Source organism: Schistocerca cancellata, chromosome 3 (genome assembly GCF_023864275.1).
Source record: "Schistocerca cancellata isolate TAMUIC-IGC-003103 chromosome 3, iqSchCanc2.1, whole genome shotgun sequence".
In the NCBI taxonomy this organism is placed as follows: Eukaryota; Metazoa; Arthropoda; class Insecta; order Orthoptera; family Acrididae; genus Schistocerca; species Schistocerca cancellata.
In genome coordinates, this window is record NC_064628.1 from 576,785,702 (window position 1) to 576,801,416 (window position 15,715).

Below are 15,715 nucleotides of genomic sequence, written 5' to 3' on the forward strand. Positions count from 1 at the left end.
AGAATCAACGCTGCGGCCTTTGCAGATGACGTCTTGCTGTTCATGTTGACCCCGAGGGGCTTGCAGTCCCTCATTGATGCAGCCATCGCAGCCCTCGCACACCTGGGGCCTCAGATCAGTGCCCGGAAGTGTTTCACCCTCTACTTGGTCACGTCTGGACGCGAGAAGAAGGTGAAGCTGGACGGCGACGTCACCTTCAAGGCAGGCAACACCACCATGCCTGCCCTGCATGTGGGCAAAACCTTCCAGTGCCTGGGGTTGCAATTTTTCAACCCTTCGCCGGTCCCGTCTCCTGGCGGTAAAGAAAATACGGCCAGCCTTCGACAGTGCAGGCCTGGACGAGGTGCAGCGTGAGATCGAGGTGCTGGAGCGGCACCTGACGTGGGAGGGCCACCTCCTCAAGTCGTCAACGCAGGTTGGAGAAATGTGGGCATCGCGCCTACACATTGCCATTGACGGTGCGGCGCTGTCATCTTCCGCCGCCGTCAAGGGCCAGCATTAATGGGGCGCCGACACCAGTCGCCTGCTGTCTGGGAGGGACTACAACGACGCCCTCCGCGCCCGCATCAACGCCTTCCCGACGAAGGTACGGAGCAGTCGCGGGTGGGAGGTGGACACCAGATGTCGCGCGGGCTGCCAGGCCGTGCAGACCGCCAACCACGTACTACAGGCTTGCTTCAGGATGCACGGGTCCAGAGTCAAACGACATGACGCGATCGTGTTCTATGTCGCTCGTGGACTTGTGCAGAGGGGCTTCAATGCTTCAGTGGAGCTCCACCTCCGCACACCTGAGGGCATTCGCAAGCCTGACGTGGTGGCGGTTAAAGATGGCATCGCCCATGTGATCGACGCCACGGTAGTCGGAAACCATCTCCGACTCGACTGGTGTCACTCCCAAAAGGCGGCCTATTATGACACGCTGTACATCCGGCGTGCCATCTCCAACCTGCACCGTGCCGTCGAGGAGGTGACTGTGTCCACCGCGACGTTGAATTGGAGGGGCATATGGTCTCCAGCGTCGGCGAGGGACCTAGTCGAGTTAGGCTTCCGACCCCGAGAACTGGCGGTACTGAGCACCCGAGTACTGCAGAGCTGCTGCTCGAGTTACAGGATCTACGAGCGAATGACGGCGCCAAGGCTGATGCCACGAGCCGGCGTCGGCTAGGCTGCTGGATATCCTCAGCCTTGACTCCTGGGGCCTGTCAACAGGAGGAAGACCCGTCTTTGTTCCTTCTTCTCTGTCTTTTCATTTGAGTTTTCTTCCATATACATAAGTTTATGGTGTTCGCCCTGTAAGTCCCCACTTCGGTGGTGGACATTGGCGAGGTACACACCGCCTCTTGTACCATGTCTTTCTATGTACTTATGTATATATATATGTGTTATACTGTTGGAATAAAGACGTCTGTTAAATGCCTCGTCATCTAATTAGTGACGTGCATGAATGGATTAACGAGATTCCCGTTGTCCCTACGATTGATAGATGTTCTTATACTCTATCAGACGACGTAGAGAAATTGTGGTGTACCTTTTAGAATAGAGCTATTAAATTGATTTTTCCTATGGCCGCGCACACGCGTCGTCGTTCTGCCGCGCCTATGTAGTAATCCGTTTGCATCCGCTTGACAGTAGCCGATAGATCTTTTGAACGCATGCACTGCTGTTCCCCATGTGTTTCTCTATCCAAATAAGAACAGAGAAGTGTACATTCTTTGGTGTGTTTAGGAGTTATAGGCATTGTAAGTGACGACATCGAAGTGGCCAAGTGTCGGATCGCGCGCACTCCGCGTTTCTGTAGTAATCCGCTTGCATCCACCTGACGGCATTCCTTAGCAGGTTTGTACGCATGTGATAGTGTTCTCCATGTATCGTGCTATCCAGTGATGTAGAGGGAAGCACGTTTTTCCTTGTGAGTTCAATAGTTACTGGCATTGCAAGCAAAGATACCGAAACGACTGCATGGTGACGGGAAGTGCAGATTTCTTCGTCCAAATCCTGCCTGTAGGAAACTATCAAACACGTGTTCCCGTACGCCTTTTCATCCTCTATCTGTTGACGTAAAGAAATAGTGGTCCTTCTGTCATAATATAGCAGTGGAACAGTATTTCCTTACGGCCTACGCACACGCGCGGGCGACCTGTAGCGCGCGACACGCTGCGCGAAGAAATCTGTTAGCATCGGCTTAGCGACGGTCTCTAGGGGAAACTCAAGGCAAGGCGAGTGCTATATGGTTCATCCCCTGGCAGATGGAGTGTAAAATGCCTTGTTCTCCGACCATAGTATAGCAGGAATCGTCATTCTTCTTTCGTAATCGGAAGTCACATCACCGAAACTCGAAGGCGGTAGTTAGTGATGTGTTCTCTGTTCCTCCACGTTTCCTATATCTTTAATGAGTAGGGCTCATATTGCAGAATTAACCCTCTCGCTCGCTAGCCACCAATGATACCAGCCTTTCTGTTGCCGTGTTATAGTCTGCCCTCACATTTTCTGTAGGTGGTATAACTTCTCAATTATAGCCTGTCCCTACATCTTCTGTTGTCTGTTAGGTTAAAACAATATCAACATGAGAAAGATCGTGTGCAACATGTGTCTGTAATTATGAAACTGTGTAATTATGTGTTAGGTTAGGAAAGCAAACCGAAAAGAAAAATCGAGTGCAGTGACAGCTCTCTTACACGAACGTCGATGGAAGGAAACTGATCAGGCGCAGCAGATGTTTAATACTATGCAACAGTGTAAATGTGTGTTAGGTTAGAAAATGGAACTGAAAAGATAAATCGTGTGCCGCGACAGCACCTTTGTTGTTATCATATATGTTAGGGTTTATTTTGTATGAACATTTTGTCTGTAGTTTGTATTTCTCCCTCTCCCAATATGTGTGTCTTATTGTTTAGTCCATGCTAGGTTAGGAAATACTTTCAGAGAAGTTAAGTCGTATGTACTGTGTAGCTGTCAGTTCTGCATGAAGTCGACGATAGGAAATAGACTCCTTGGTGATTAGCATCGTAGGTTACATAGGGCCCTTATACTTCTCATGTTATTATTAAGTTAGTAACTCTACTTTTTTTATGTTAGGAACTCTAGTTACATAAGAAATATCATGTAAATGTGTGAAGGTGGAAGAGTATAGTGGCTGGCACCTAGAGCAAACTTCCCATAGAAGTTTTCTGTACCCTGAAGTGTTCTCATCACAGGTGGAAATCTAAGCCCTAAGTAAGAGAAGAACTCTGAAAAGCCGCCCCAGAATGGGGCCCAGTAAAGAAAATGTAGATATAGTAAAGGAATTGGGCCGAAATTCCATGAATCCAAGTGACAAGGAGGGAACTAAGTCATGTACTGACCTTCAAGCAATGACAAACATAAGAGAAGAGATGGAGGCGTTTCTGTTTAACGAGAACAACAAGATAAACAACGCCCAGAAGAAATTCATACTAGGAAAACTGGAAAATGGATGGCGCTATATCAGATCCAAAGAAAAGAATTCCAAAGGTAATCATTTTCGACGTCCCAAGACAGACAACAGAAGAGGAGCTGAAAACTGAGCTGTTTGAAAGAAACCTCTCCAGGCTCAACACATCTCAGGAAGAAGTTATGGATGGCATCAAGGTGCTGTACATGACTGGCCCAAAGGAACGGGAAGACGTAAACTTGGTTTTGGAGACAACACCAGAGCTCTGGAATAAGCTAACACAGCAAGGCCGTGTCTACATAAACTGTACCTCACACAAAGTGAAAAACTACAACAACATAAAGAGGTGTTTTAAATGCCAGGGACATGGACACACAGCTGCCAAGTGCACGAGTGCAGAAAACACCTGTGGTCACTCAGCGGCATCTGGACACGCCTACAAGGACTGCCCAATGAAAGATCAGCCAGCACACTGTGCAAACTGCAAGTGTGCTAAGAAGCCACACAACCATGCCGTAACAGAGAAATCCTGCCCAGAATATAACAGAGTCAAGGCCATAATAACCTACAGAACTGATTATGGCCAGTAGGGACGATGCAGTTCTGCAAACTGGAAGAAGACAAGGGACTGGCACACGGAAAAATGTCATAAGGATTCTCCAAATAAATGGGCAAAGGGCAAAAGTAGTCCCTGATCAACTGGCACTGAGGATAAATGAGGAGAATGTGCATGTGCTGTTGATACAGGAACCCTACTGTATAAACAACAAAGTAGTTGGCTATCCCCCAAATTACCAGCTCATGTATAGCGCCAAAGATGGAGCGACAAAGGCAGCTATAGCAGCTAGGTCGCAGACACTAGCAGCAATGCAGCTTACAAGTTTCTGCAACGAGCACATGGCTGTTGCTAGTGTAAGTGGGAACTTTGGCGAGATTTACGTAGTTAGCCTTTACTGCCAATATGGTTCACCTGTTGATCAGTTCCTCCAAGAATTGGAGGTCAACCTTGTAAAGGAACATATTAAAGGCTTTACTGTACCGAAGTATGCGATACCCTCCAAATTCAACCAGTTTAATGAGTATTTATGATTATAGAAAAGTTATTGTGTATGTTAACAATGATTGCATAACATGTCTACATCAACAGTCAACCCATTAAATTATACTGAATAACTAACCCACACAAAAGTTTATATCACTTGATCACTGATACAGCAAATGTCATCATGTAAAAACACTGAGTTCATCTTAAATAATTAATATGAAGTACGAAAAATAGTGGACAACTTAGGTATTTTGGATCTCCTTAAATAAAAATCACCCAGTGAAACCTATTTGTTCACTAGGAGCGTTTTCACTCAGTATTCACGAAATCAATCCTATTTTAGACGAAAACCAATGTAATTCTTAATAATTCATGTTATTTACTTATTTATGCAAATTAGAGAAGTCAGTTGACAAACTTCTAAAAAACGGCCTTTTTGTAACAAAGAATTATTCTCTCAAGTCAACAAATCTGTCTGTCATTTTAATAACATGTTAAATTATGTCACTCGATGCAAATTAATAACTTTTCTGCACAAATTATGATAACAGATGTACATGTGACTTATAAACTATATCTCTTTTTAGTAGTTCTTTGACAATGTTATAAATACGAGCAGCAAGAAAGGTCGGGAGGCAGTCGAAATGTCACGTTGGTAAAGTGTGTTTGTGTGTTATGGTTTGAGGTGGATAAACAATGCAAAAAACATGTAAAAGATGTACTACTTTGTGTTGTGTCATGGTCTTTGGTGGACAGTGGAATTAAGATGGCCACCAGAGTAATAAATATTTGAAGTTTACATATTTGTTGGTTTCGCTCGTTCTTTATCATCAAAAGCACATAAAAAACACGGGACCTCATGTTTTTAACCCTAGACAACCAGATGTAGAACCAGCATCAGCATCGAGAGACAGCAGCGATCCAGCAAGGAGCAGCGATTACCACAACACAATGCATTTTAATGGCGCCAACCTAACATCAAGTGCTAACAAGCTCCGTAAATGGGAGTGAAATAGTGCGATTATAGCAATTAGCAATATCTACGACCAGGCGACCATTACAACCTGGACAAACTGAGTGGGAAAGCAATAGTCATAGGAGCTGATACAAGTGCCAACTCACCAGTCTGGCACAGCCAAACAACAGACGAGGCAGGTAGAAAGTTGGAGGACTTTATCTCTCAACATGGTCTTCTGGTTATAAATGAGAGATCGCAGCTAACTACTTTCAGTGGGCCCAATGGGGAGAGTAACATCGATGTTACTATATGTACACCGTTAGCTGCCAGAATGCTGTGTAGGTGGATGGTCCATGAGGAATGGACATCAAGTGACCACAGGGCAATCACTTATGAGGCCAGAGTACCCCAAAGAATGAGGGCAAAAGAACAACTCCCAAATTACAATACAAGCTGTGCAAAGTGGTCCATTTTTGATAGACAGCTCATTAGTGCCACAGAGAACTGGCTACAAAATCCACAGGAGGGGGTCAACGAAAAGGTAAACAGACTGCAGGTGGCAGTCTACGAGAGCTGTAAAAAATCACTGAGAAGGAAGAGACAGGTGCAAAATCCAGTACCATGGTGGAACACAAAACTAGCAAACCTGTGGCGGGATACCATGTCTGCACGCCGATTACTACAACACACACGCAAAATCGGAAATGAAACTGCTCTGGTAGCTGCAAAGAGCAACTACAACAAAATTAAAAACAGGTTCAACAAGGAAATAGCCAAGGCGAAAGAAGAGACAAGAAGAAGTGGGTCTCTGACTGCGACAAAAACGATCCATGGGCCATAACGAGAAGGGTACTCCAGCCAAAACACGGCACAGAGAATGTAATTAGCAACATTAAAACTGGGAACCAGACTCTTACCATGACATGGGAAGAGACTATAAAATCACTGTTCCAAACCCTCTTACCTGACGACGACGCGGATCAGGATACTGAAGATCAGCTAGTTGTGAAACTCGAAAACGAGAGTTACAACAATGTGGAGCTAGATCCAGACTTTACATCTGAGGAAGGCCTGCAAACCAGGAAGAGCAACAGGTCCTGATGGCATTGATGATGCAGTGATCAAAAGAGTATGGCATACCAGCCCTCACCTCCTCTCAGAGATATACAACACCTGTCTGTGGGAAAGGACAGTCCCAGAACCATGGAAGAAAGGAAGAGTGTGCATACTTTTCAAATTGGAGGACAAACCAAGGGATGAACCAAAATCCTACCGCCAAATATGCCTTCTCCCCATCCTACAGAAAGTCCTAGAACGGATTATTGTAAATCGTCTTGAGAAACGATATGAGGAATCGGACCTGAAGGCCCCATATCAGTTTGGCTTCAGGGAAGGTGCATCAACAGAGATGGCCATTAGGCAAGTACTAAGCCACGTACAATGTGAGGAGAGGTACGTTGTTGTAGTGTTTGTAGATATAGCAGGCGCCTTTGATAACCTATGGTGGCCCAGCGTTATGAGGCGACTAAGACAAATCCAATGCCCACAAAACTTGTACGACCTGATGGGATATTCTTTCAGGAATCGAAAGGTGATGGTGAGCAACAAGGCTGGTGTCGTGGAGGTCACTAAGGGTTGTCCACAAGGCTCCATTTGTGATCCATTCCTCTGGAACCTCGTTTTTGATGAGATGGTTGTCGAGAGGGAGGGCGAGCAGCGGGCAAAGGTGGCCTACGCAGATGACCTGGCAATCATAATTAAGGGACGAAGTAGGAAACAAATAAAAGAACGAGCAAAAACAGCATTAGGCGAAGTCAGCAGGTGGACGAGACAGAACAAGCTTGCAATATCCCATCACAAAACAGTCCCCATGACCATCAAAGGCACTTTCGATAGACACAGACCGCCTACCATACCATTTGAAGGCAAGAATATAAAGTTTGTCCAAGAATTCACATATCTGGGAATAACCCTTGACGAAAGACTGTGGTTCACACCTCATGTGAGGATCATTCAGAAGAAGCTGGGTGAAGTCTCAGGTACACTGCTGAGGGTGACCAGAACAGAGTGGGGTCTGCAAAAGAAATCACTAAAACTAATATACCAAGGTCTCTGTCTCTCTGTTTGCAGGTATGGTGCAGATCGGACGAAGCACCGGTATGTCAAACGCATACTAGACTCAATCCAACGACCATTTCTATTGCAGATGACCAGTGCCTGCCGGACTGTGTCAACTGATGCTCTCCAAGTACTCACAGGGTGTATGCCACTTGATCTGGAGATGGTCAAAGCAGCCTTGCTATACCATACAAAACATGGAATGGCTGGCTCGGTTGCTGGGTTCCAGGTTCCAAGAGCTGTTATGGGGCAAAACCCTAGATGTATTGCTAACAAACATATAAACTGTATGCTGCAGGAAGAGTGGCAGGAAAGGTGGAACAGGACACAGAATGTCAGGGAAACTTTTAGCTGGGTACCAAATGTGGAACTATGGCAGACAGGCTGGCGTGGGGGCATGGTTCCACCATACTCCCTGACATGTCTTGTGACAGGCCACGGTCTGAAAAAGAAAATATATGAGCTGGGAATAGAAGACAATGCCAGATGCACATGTGGCGAGGAAGAAGACTCAAATCACATAGTCTACACCTGCACACTATACAACGAACCCAGAGAACAGCTTATGGGGGTAATGGGACCTGAATCTATCAGGACAAAGGAAACTCTATTAAGGACAAAAGAAAGCTACTTAGCGATAAAGGAATTCGCAGAGGAAGCTTTCGATATTCGGGAAGTTGCAAGGATACTGCATAACACAGAGTAAGTATCACGATTTATCCCAGAAACATCAGGAAGCGACCGAAGAAAGCTAATCTCAGCCTAGGGGAACAACAAAAGATTCGAGACCCAATGATTCCGAAACAGCCCTAAATACTTGGACACTTGGAGGACCATGGCTGAGAGTGGAGGGGTGAAGAGCTGCCTCTCAAAAGAACCACCAATGATACCTCTACATGGATCCTGGGACACCAGTGGCAAGTAGGGTATGTCGGAGGGTTAGATGACCTCCTGTATGGTCAGAAAATGGCTAAGATCCCAGGAAACTGGTGATCGACAGCATGTGCGCCTCGCCAGCCTGGGGACTACAGGTTGTCCCCCTGGGTACCCCTCAAATGTATGAACATGCTGTAAGTGGATGCTATACTGCTGACGAAAGGGTCGCCGTCAGCAGTGGCGGCGCCGCCTCCACGTGGTTCCCCGTGGGAACCCCAAAGGATGGCTAAAGGCGCTCTTCAAATGGAAGGTCCATTCCCCCAAAAATGGGGGTAGTTTTTCCAAGCTGGTTCCCTTCGTCGTGGTGGAGTTGGGTAGTGGACACGTGGGGTGGACTTGAAGGGAGGATGAGCAGTAGCTCAGGGGTCCCTGATGATGATCCACCTCTGGAAAGGGGAAACCCAACCCAGAGCTGCCATGTATGATACTGTCCCTACGAGTACGAGCCGTCGAGCAGAGCGGACGTGTCGCGTGCGCGCTCCCGCTAATATAGTTTTCGCGTCTGTTTATATTGGTGTAATCGCGCCAAACTGAACATACATAGTGAGCAACAATGACCATCTTCAGTGCAGTGTGTAGTGATATAGTGTCAAAACCGTTTTTATGTGAGAAAACTGTGCACAGTGAGTTCGAGTCTGCACGCACGGAACTGGACCTCATGAAAGGTACTCAACGACAACTAATACTTGAAAAACACAACTAACACCTCTAGGAACCCCAGACTGTACTAACTTTACTAATAACACTAATCGCTGTTCTAGAAGTGCCCAAAGTAACTTGATTACAAGACATCTCGTGTGACGAACCAAAAACCACAACATATGGTAGGTGTTCTCTCCGGCATAGGGCAACAAAACTTTACCAAAATCAAAGCACAACCGCGCAGCAGTGAAGGCTAACGTCTATAAAAATCCCAGATCAAAAACTCTAATTTTAACGGAATTAGTAAGCAACGTCAGACAGATTGCAGTTAACATATGGTATCAATTCTCTAAGTACAGTGTAGCTAGATCAAAATCGAAATAGCGCTGAAATAACTAGGATACTCTAGGGAAGTGGCGGACAGAACTTCAGAACACAAAAGTCAATCCTAGACTAATTCTGAACTAAGAGTGACCACTGCCAAGAGGTTAAAATTGCTTGATAACTGATTAAATTGTCAACAAAATACACCCCAGAACAAAGAATCAGCTAACTATAGTCTTGACAGCTGACACTCAAAACACCTAGCTGCTTTTTCGGAAATGAAAAAGACAAAGCGATACGCCACAAATAGCGACATAGCGCAAGGTCCGCTAAGTAGTTCGAGTAACGCTGGCAGTGGGCGAGCTGTGCGCAAGTCCCAAGTAGGACGCGACGGACGACGCGTGCCCGTGTTACTAAGCGCGACACGTAGTTCCGCACCCAACCGCGGGAGGCAGCAGCGCACGGGGACTACACATCTTCCATCTGTGCGCGCGTGCGCGAACTGCGTGGCTGGCTGCGGCGCTACACGTAGTACCGCGCCCATCCGCGGGAGGCAGCAGCGAACGGGGGCGACTCAGCCGTCATCTGTGCACGTGTGCGCGAACTGCGTGGCCGGCTGCAGTTCGAGCTGGCCGCGGCGGGCGAGAACACCTACGGAGACAGCCGCTGCTAGGCTTTAAGCTGGTATAGCCTCAACTCCCTTGATACCAAGTAAGCCTGATGCTTGTGCCAGCCTGCACACTGCGCAACGTTCCACTTTCGTACTAAGTGTGAAAACTGGAGCGAAGCGCGGGACAGGCCGATTCGGCGGCTGTCAAGCTGGATTCTGTTAGGAGAAGAGCCAGCAACGCCTCCAGCACGCCAGGGACTCCTCGACAACATGGAGGATCAGCCTAATAAAATTGACGAGGAAAAGGTCGATGCCATCGACACTTTCATTGTTGAGATACAAACAGAACTAAAAGCCAAAAAAGTGTCACTGACCCTACTGTCTGCATTCAGAAACAAGCTAACTGGCAACGCAGTGACACAAGCTAGGTTAGAGGGACAAATCCAGGCCCTAGAAAAAGAAAACGCTCGCTAAGGCAACAAGTAGAAATACAAACAGTTGCAGCAGCCAGACATGACCTAGAAGCAACCGACTCGCTCATACATGCTAGACTGGAGGGCCATATTGATATTCTCAAAGACGAGAATAACAAGCTGTCCGTCCAAGTAGAAGAGTTCAGGCTAGAAAATTTCAATCTAAAAAGAGACAACCAAGAACTACAGAAAGAACTGGATGAGGCAAAAACAACTAAACCTGAGACAATACTCCCAGCACTACCAACCTTCGCCAAATCCCAACCGAAATCCAAAGAAACACTGAAAATAGAACACGCCAAAGCTAAACAAGCGACGACACTGTTCATCACCTCGACAGAAAATAAGGACCCAAAAATAGTGCGACAATCCCTCACACAGAAACTTGACCCAAAAAAAGACAAGATAAAAATCAAGGCGGTCAAACCACAGCAACAGCTGTCATAGTTGAGACTGCAACGCAGGTCTATGGTAAAAAGCTGCTTGAGTCAGCGAAGAACATTAACACAAACAGGTGCGAGCCTCCACGGAAGAGACGACCGCTAGTGATCATACACTACGTGCCAGACACAATCAGTGACGAAGACTTTCTTGAAAGCCTCTATGAATTGAATCTCAGCGAAGAAGTTGAGAAAGAAGCTTTCCTGAAAGAGACAAAAATTAAATTCCGAACAGGACCAAGAGGGCGGGGTTACAACCATCAAGTAATTGAGGTCACGCCGAATCTGCACAAAATATTGACAAAACAGGATAGAGTCTATATAGATTTTCAGTCTCTAACTGTCAAAAATTTCGCTCAAGTCCCCACCTGCTACAAGTGCTGTGATATAGGACACACCACAAAGCAGTGTAAAGACACAGAAATGTCGTGCTCAAATTGCAAAGGGAAGGGCCACATAAAAAGTCAGTGCAAACTAGCAGAACAAGACATCTGCATCTCCTGCAGAACCCGAGGCAAATTGTGTGCCAGACGAAGAGGTCTTGATTGTCAAACTCATAAATTCCTGCCACAGAGCTTCGACTATGGAGAATGAAAGCAGTCCAACATTGCCCCAATCAAGTATGCAAAGAACGAACTATAAGTCACCATCGACCATCAACCGAAACCACGAAGGAGCTATAAGCTGGCGCAGGCAGATGGGATTGCTCCCCAATTACCTCACACATACAGACGACATCCCATCTCTTCAAGGCATGCATGCACTGCATGATAGCTACATAAATACCATAGACTTCATTGACGACATGGTATTTAATGGAGCAATACATTACAACATAGCCAAACAACTGAAAAAACAGATGCATTACTGGGTCAGTTACCAACAATCACTGCAGGCGCGAATTGACGAGCTGGAGTTTGAAGTGCTATATAATGCACACAGCAACACCGACCAAATAGGAAACAATAGCACACAAACAAAAACACACACAGACAAGGCTGTGACCCCAAACAAACACACGGAAAATGAACAAATGGACAATACACAGAAATCTCGCTTAACACTTGACTATACCAAAGCTAACAGCGAAGAAAGAACAAACGACAACACACCAAAAATGTATGACACAAAAAGATGTACAGGTTATATAAAACCAGTGAACTTTTTGTCTGGAGGGATAATTAACCCTGCAGATCATACACAACAATACATAACACCTCAACAACATAACGAAACACAACAGCTGATCGGATGTAACGAAACAAATAGGAAAAAGGTAGTAGTTCTTGACACAAACCTACTTCTAGGTGATCGCGATAGTGATGATGAAAGTACAGATAGTGGTAACAAAATGAAAGGTGATGATAGTGCAACAGGTAGCGTTAGCCAAAGAAAAAGTAGTGGTGAAAGAAGAAGAGCCGCAGGTAGCAGCTCATCAGCTTCAGCATCACAGAAGACGGAACAAGACACCACACTGGTGACATCTGCACTTCGAGATAAATATAACGGAATCATCCCATTTGTAGAAAAAGAACTGAAGGGAGAAGTCGGTCAAAAACCATGGCATGCCGACTACAATAATGTAGAACTAAACTTAAGACTAAGTAGGCTAGAACATAAGGACACATTTATCACAGCACAGAGACTACTAACTAGACTCCTTCATCCACTAGGCAGCTATGTATCCTTCCCGACCACCGAACAATCTGACAGAATGACTTTAAAGACCGAAAATATACCCACAGACCCAGCAGAGCTAGAAAAATTAGTTATACTATCGTGCAGTCGGAGGGGGGAAACATATAACCCACACCAGATATACAAGGACCAAGTGAGGGCACATGGCAGAACAGACTTTGACTACTCGCAAACAGGACACAAATTTTACCTTCATGTGAAACACCCATGAGAATAATACAACTTAATGCAAATAGAAGCACAGTCGTTAGTGCAGAACTGCAGGTAGCATTGGACTTACAGGCGGATATTCTCTGCCTGCATGAACCTTATGTAACAACCCAGGGAAACTTAACCAACCTACCCTGGGACGCTGTCACAATCTCAGACAGTCGAAATTATAAGGCTGCCATAGTTGTCCTCAACAAAACGTTAAACATCACAGACATTACGCAGCTATGCAACAGCCATCTGGCCACGGCAGAAATAACCAAGGGTCGAGACACATGGGTGGTCTCATCATTATACGCACAGTACAGTGACAACGTAGAGCCATACCTACATATGATACATGACATTGCTGAGAATTCTAGAAATAAGAACCTAATTATATGTGCAGATATTAACCCCAAATCCACACTATGGCACTCGGACAGAACGGACGAAAGAGGACGGAAAGTCAACGACGTCATACAGGAGACGCAACTGCACATCATAAACGAAGACGGACCTACACCTACGTACAAAGGTGCAGACGGTTCTGCCACTAAAATCGATATTACTCTGGTGAATGACAGAACATTAGGACGACTGCAAAGATGGACCATACACGATTCTCTGACCACAAGTGATCACAACATAATCGAAATAAGATTCACAACAAACAATCATCGCACCATACACAACAGAACACACTTCAACTTCAAAAGAGCAAACTGGGACAGACTACAACAAATTGTTCAAAATGAAAATATATACAACATACATGGAAGCGTGTACTACAGAGCACACAAACTGACACAAATCATCCAAAAAGCACAAGAAACAGCAATACCTATGCACACACACAGCAAACAACGGGAAACACCATGGTCAGACGAATTAACCAGACTCAAACGTGACAGGGCAAGAAAACGTAAACTATACCAGAGGACATGGATACAAAGAGACAAACTACTAAGACCAGCTGCATATAGGGAAGCCAAATAACTCTTCAAAAAGACATTACTTCAGACCAGAAAACAACACTGGGAGAGCTACTTGACCACACACACACAACAGAATATCTGGGGGGAACAATACAAGATTCTGACAGAAAAAAATCAAGACCCCATTGGCATTAAGCACGCTACGGCAGGATGACAGCACAATGACAGTGGGATGGAGAAACACAACGCAATATCTGCTGAACAAACTCCTCCCGGAAGACGCCACAGACACAGACACAGAGGAACAGATCACACTCAGGCAAGAACTACATGAACAGTATGACACTGTCACCGTCACCTGTCCCTTTGCGCACGAGGAAGTTGCGGTAGCGATAAGAGAGATAAAAAATAAGAAAGCACCTGGACCCAACAGGATCCATGCAGAAGTGCTTAAGAGGCTAGCACCACAGATCACCCCATACTTAACAGAACTACTAAATGACGCCTTAAGGCTAGGCCATGTACCGACAGTCTGGAAGACCTCTAATGCAGTCATCATTCGAAAATCAGCAGACAGAGACCAATCAGATCCGAAATCATACAGACCTATATGCCTCATAAACACCATGGCAAAAATCCAAGAGAGGCTACTGTGTGACCGCTTGCAGGCTCACAGAACCCTACTTGGAATGAATCCTCACCAGTTTGGATTTTGGAAAGGAAAAAGCATTGATGATGCAATAAACAGAGCTCTAGAAATTACACAAAACACAGATAAAACATACTCTTTGGCAATCATGATAGACATGACAGGAGCATTTGACAACCTGTGGTGGCCAGCACTGTTTCTGAGGTTACGCCAGATGGAAGTACCCGCAGCCCTATACAACAGTCTATTAGACTACTGCAGGGACAGAATAGTAGAATGGCGTGTGGGCAACCGGAAGGTAATAAGGAAAATTACCAAAGGATGTCTGCAGGGATCGATCTGTGGACCCATCTTCTGGGACATAATTTTTGAACCTCTCCTGCAACTGCTGGACGAGGATATGTGAACAGACGGTGTGTCGCTTATGCAGATGGCCTACTGGTGGTTATCTCAGCAAATACAAGAGCCCAGCTAGAGAAGAAGGCGAGTGGTACACTGCAAACAATAACACAATGGTGCAACACAAACAAGCTCAAGACAGCGAGCAACAAAACAACGTACACACTGCTGAAAGGACAACTCAGACGCAATCCATCAATTAAAATAGAGAACAACAACATAAAGAGAATGACAGTAACCCGCTACTTGGGCGTATACATAGATGAGAAACTGAACTTCCATGAACACATCAGAATAACAACAGACAAGGCAGAAAAAATACTACATAAACTGGCAAGGATTAATTCAGGACAATACAGACTTCCTCTGTCAGTCACACGAACTTACCACTGCGCACTCTTCGAATCAGTGCTAAGCTTTGCGGCCAGTACATGGGCGCACAGACTCAACCTCGCCACAAACAGAACAGCGGTTAGGCGAGGGCAGAGAAGCGTCCTTCTGCGACTAGTGGGAGCCTTCGGCACTACATCAGTCGAAGCACTGTGTGTCGTGATAGGAATCTTCCCGATAGATATTACAATCAAATATCGGGCCGCTCTGTACTGGTTAAAGATTGGTAGACTAGACGAGGTCAACATAATGACTGGTTCCCTGCTGAACAATAAGCGGGACCTCAAAAAATGGAAAATTGACACATGGCCACAGGAATGGGGTACAAGCGATAAGGGACGGAGAGTGTATACATTTTTTCCGAACATAACGGAAAGGTTAGGAATGAAACATGCCGATCCTAGCTGCGGCATGGTGCATTTCTTGGCTGGCCACGGACCTTATCGCGAGCACTTAAATCGCGTGAGTATAAGAGACACGTCAACATGTACATGTGG

General features: G+C 45.7%; 1 long non-coding RNA gene across 1 annotated transcript in view; it reads left to right on the plus strand.

Annotated features, from left to right (window-relative positions):
* Positions 1–15,715, plus strand: part of LOC126175429 (uncharacterized) — a 166,899-nt gene that overhangs the window by 82,405 nt on the left and 68,779 nt on the right. The gene's annotated exons all lie outside the window — the stretch shown is intronic.